Here is a 5,000-nt window from a genome sequence, read left to right on the forward strand (position 1 = left end):
ATGTGTAATATATATATATATATATATATATATATATATATATATATATATATTACTTATACATATACACACACACACTTCACAAGCATATATAGAAATACTAACATTTATAAATATAAATATAAATAAATAACTAAATATATATATTATATATATAATATATATATATATATATATATTATACATATACATATGTGTATGCATGTATGTACGCTACTTTCACTTCAATAACTACGTGTTAAATGAATATTAGGTATATATGAAAAAAAACATCGCTCTCGCGGACATACGCGCAAGAAAACAAATATATGAATTGATGAGTTGGCAAAACAAGAACAATATTCAAAAAAGAAATTCATCTTTTGAATCATTTATCCATACACACACACACACACACGTGTGTGTGTGTGTCTGTGCCTGTAAGTAAGTAAGTATGTATGTATGTATGTATTTATGTATGTATGTATGTATGTATGCATGCCATTATTCAGCTTTATTTCAAGATTTCTTTGCCAACAGGGAAAGAGCCGGTTTCTAATCTAGATCCAAGTCTCCTTCATTGGAATTCAACAATATCAACAGGATATATACGTTTGTATATATGTATATAGTATGTATGTATGTATGTATGTATGTATGTATGTATGTATGTATGTATGTATGTATGTATGTATGTATGTATGTATGTATGTATGTATGTATGTATGTATGTATGTATGTATGTATGTATGTATGCAAGTATGTGCAGATTTGTATGTTTTGTTTTATGTATGTATTCTCATGCATATAGCTGCATATCTACACATGCTCATAACTATTTAAATTATAAACTTCTTGAGAAATTTACAGATTTTTACTGTCTCAGTGATCGGTGATCTTCGAACCAGCTTTCATCTTTCTGGTTTTGGAAGCCTAATTTTTCAAGGTTGTTAGTTAAGCAGTAAATACAGGTATAAACCTGAACTTGTAACCTGGATAGAGTAACTGTAGATTTCTCAATAGTTCAGCGTAGGTATTTTCTTTATCGCTTATCTTTAGCTTTATGTCAACATCCCACCAGGGTGCTAATTTCCACAAATGTATACAGTTTTTCTTCTCTAGCTTTGTGAAGACTATTATGTTAACATTATATTGACGTTTTCAGTGGGATATTTCCCCAGAACTCTTTTTTATTATTAGTTGCTACCATTATTAGTTGAGTGGCTAGTTACCATAGCCACTCAAAATAGTTCTATGTATATATGTATGCATATATGTATGTATATATGAGTATGTTGTTCAGCTGTAGGATTAGTAGGAATCCTAGATATTTAAATGAGTATGACGCCTGGTCATGTACTGGTCTATCAATACCCAGGAACAATTAAAGTTTCATGCTGTGTATACGCATGCATCTACACGTCCATTTATATATAAGTACACATTATTTACTTATTTAATCGCCCTTTTCAAGCCTAGCCAGGTTTCCCGGTTTCTGTGGCGTATGTGTTCCCACCCCAGCTGGACGGTACACCAGTCCATCGCAGCGTTACTCAAGAAACAGGATGAGAGTGAGAGAAAGTTGGAGCGAAAGAATACAACAGTCACCACCCCTTGCCGGAGCGTCGTGGAACTTTAGGTATTTTCGCTCAATAAACACACAAAAACCCTGTCTGGGAATCGAAACCGCTAGTCCGCTGCCCTAAACCACTGGGCCATTGCGCCTCCACATAAGTACACATAAACAAATGTATATATACACATACCTATCCAATCCGTACAGGATGTAGATCCAACTCAACGATTGTTCCAAGTGTAGCGTATGTATAGGTATAAAAAAAGAACACAAGTGGAGTTCAAAATTCACAACAGCTGTTTCGGTAACATTTATTTGATGTATTCTTAGATTACATCATGGCGAAAATTCGCCATCTTCGTGAGGTCTTAAACAAATAGGTAAGACAGAATATGTAAGTTGACTTGCTGAGCAAACTATCAGGTGGGAAGTGGGAAGCATTAAGTGGTATAAATGAGTAAAAGGCGGCGAGCTGGCAGAAACGTTAGCACGCCGGGCGAAATGCTTAGCGGTATTTCGTCTGTCTTAACGCTCTGAGTTCAAATTCCGCCGAGGTCGACTTTGCCTTTCATCCTCTCGGGGTCGATAAATTAAGTACCAGTTACGTACTGGGGTCGATGTAATCGACTTAATACCTATGTCTGTCCTTGTTTGTCCCCTCTGTGTTTAGCCCCTTGTGGGTAATAAAGAAATAGGCATTTCGCTTGTCGTTACGTTGTGAGTTCAAATTCCGCCGAGGTTGACTTTGCCTTTCATCCTTTCGGGGGTCGATAAATTAAGTACCAGTTACGCACTGGGGTCGATGTAATCGACTTAATACCTATGTATGTCCTTGTTTGTCCCCTCTATGTTTAGCCCTTTGTGGGTAATAAAGAAATAGGTATAAATGAGTAAGCCTAGAATATAAATACCACTTATAGCAGTGCTAAAGTATCTGATGTGGCGTAACGGCAGTTTTTTTCCCAATGTGCCAGGGACCGGTAATATTTCTTAGTAATATTAATTTATACCGGAAACAATATATATATAAAATTTGGTGAGTACCACGCCCCAGGGGCCAGCTGATAAGTTGTTTACTGCAGTGCATAATTCGAAAGTAATGAAATTATGCTGCTGTTTCTTTCTTTTCTGGAAACTCGCCGCGTACCGTAGCACTGGCTTATGGGACTCATAGATGCAAAGATCAAAATTGTCTAACTTCTTGAATCATTACCTTAATTAGTTTATGGCATTCACTTGAAGATCATGCAAGACGTCGGTCATATAATAAAAGAAAAAGACAAAAAAGAAAAAAAGAACAAACAAATTTAAAATCTGCTCAGGAAAGTAATATAGTTAAAAAGGGTCAGTTAGTAAAATAGCGTGGAAAAATAAGAACATTTACTCTTTGCTTCAATCATTTGACTGTGGCCATGCTGGAGCACCGCCTTTTAGTCGAGCAAATCGACCCCAGCACTTATTCTTTATCGATCGCATTCTCACCTGGAATCGACTTATACACGCCCTGATACCGTCGGTATCTACATATCAAAGTTGAGCGCAATCGAATGGAGGATGCCCGAGATCCTAGAAGACACACACACAGACAGAACGGATTTTATGTAATATAATATATATATATATATATATATATATCCGTCACCGTGACTGACCAGTCTATCAGATGTTGCTACACATCGCTGGTTACAATGCGTTTCGCATTGTTTTAGCCTTCAAATGACGCCACTCCACTGGCTAAGCGGGCAGGCCAACAGAGGAAAGAGTGAGAGAAAGTTGTGGCGAAAGAGTACAGCAGGAACGGTCCCCCCCCCCGCCCCTGCCGGATCCGCGTGGAGCTTTAGGTGTTTTCGCTCAATAAACACTCACAACGCCCAGTCTGGGAATCGAAACCGCGATCCTACGACCGCGAGTCCGCTGCCCTAACGACTGGGCCATTGCGTCTCCACACACACACACACACACAGACACACACACACACACACGCACACACACATATATATATATAAATATATATATAAATACTTACTTACAGACTTACAGACTTACATACTTACTTACTTACAGACACACACACACACACACACACACGTGTGTGTGTATGGAAAACTGTTTCAAAAGATGAATTTCTTTTTTGAATATATATATAAAATAATATATATATATATATATATATATATATATATATATATTATATATATATTACTATTATATATATTATATATATGATATATCATACACACACACCACACACGTATATATATATATACATATATAACGTATGAATTGATGATGAAACGTATACATATTAAACATGTACATATATAAATGTGTGTGTGTGTATACAAAAATATAGGCTTATGCAAACACATACAAACACATACACACGAGTACGCATCTAATAGATGTCAGAATAAAATTACTATTTAAAGTTAAATATATATATATATATATATATATATATATATATGTAGTACGCGGTTGACCAAAGTCGAGTAAACAACACGAACAAAAAAAAAAAAAAATCCAGACATGTCCGTTCGGTTTTCTTTCCTTCCTTCCTTCCTTCTCTGTCTGTTTGTTTCTTTCTTTCACTCTTTTCTTCTTTCATTGCTTTTCAATGCATTTTCGTTTTTGTTTCTCTTCCGCCATCATTAAAATTATTCGTGACGTCGGGTTACGACTGCTGTTGCTGGTTGCTTCCCCTCGTGATGTATATCTTCACATTACACCGATGACCTGCAGCAGCTATGAATTAAAACGAGGCTATTAAACACTAGACATATAACAGCGGTTAATAGTCAGTCTTCTTTCTTTGTTTTTTGTTTGTTTTTTTTGTCTCTTCCTTTATTTATTTCATAATGGTGGTAGTAGTGGTGGTGGTGGTGGTGGTGGTGGGGATGGTAGGATCTGAAGATGGATGGAAGCACTCCGTCGGTTACGACGACGAGGGCTCCGGTTGATCCGAATCAACGGAACAGCCTGCTCGTGAAATTAACGTGTAAGTGGCTGAGCACTCCACAGACATGCGTGTACCCTTAACGTAGTTCTCGGGGATATTCAGCGTGACACAGAGAGTGACAAGGCCGGCCCTTTGAAATACAGGTACAACAGAAACAGGAAGTAAGAGTGAGAGAAAGTTGTGGTGAAAGAGTACAGCAGGGATCACCACCATCCCCTGCTGGAGCCTCGTGGAGCTTTTAGGTGTTTTCGCTCAATAAACACTCACAACGCCCGGTCTGGGAATCGAAACCGCGATCCTATGACCGCGAGTCCGCTGCCCTAACCACTGGGCCACTGGGCCATTGCGCCTCCACAGGATCTGAAGAGGAGAGATGGACAATGTGTGTAGAATTATTTGCCGAATGCTTGGTCTTTTGTCGATATCAATGATGTTGGTATTGGTTGTACTGATACTCTTTTTTACTTACCTGTTTCAGTCATTTGA

Source organism: Octopus sinensis, linkage group LG11, assembly GCF_006345805.1.
Source record: "Octopus sinensis linkage group LG11, ASM634580v1, whole genome shotgun sequence".
In the NCBI taxonomy this organism is placed as follows: domain Eukaryota; kingdom Metazoa; phylum Mollusca; class Cephalopoda; order Octopoda; family Octopodidae; genus Octopus; species Octopus sinensis.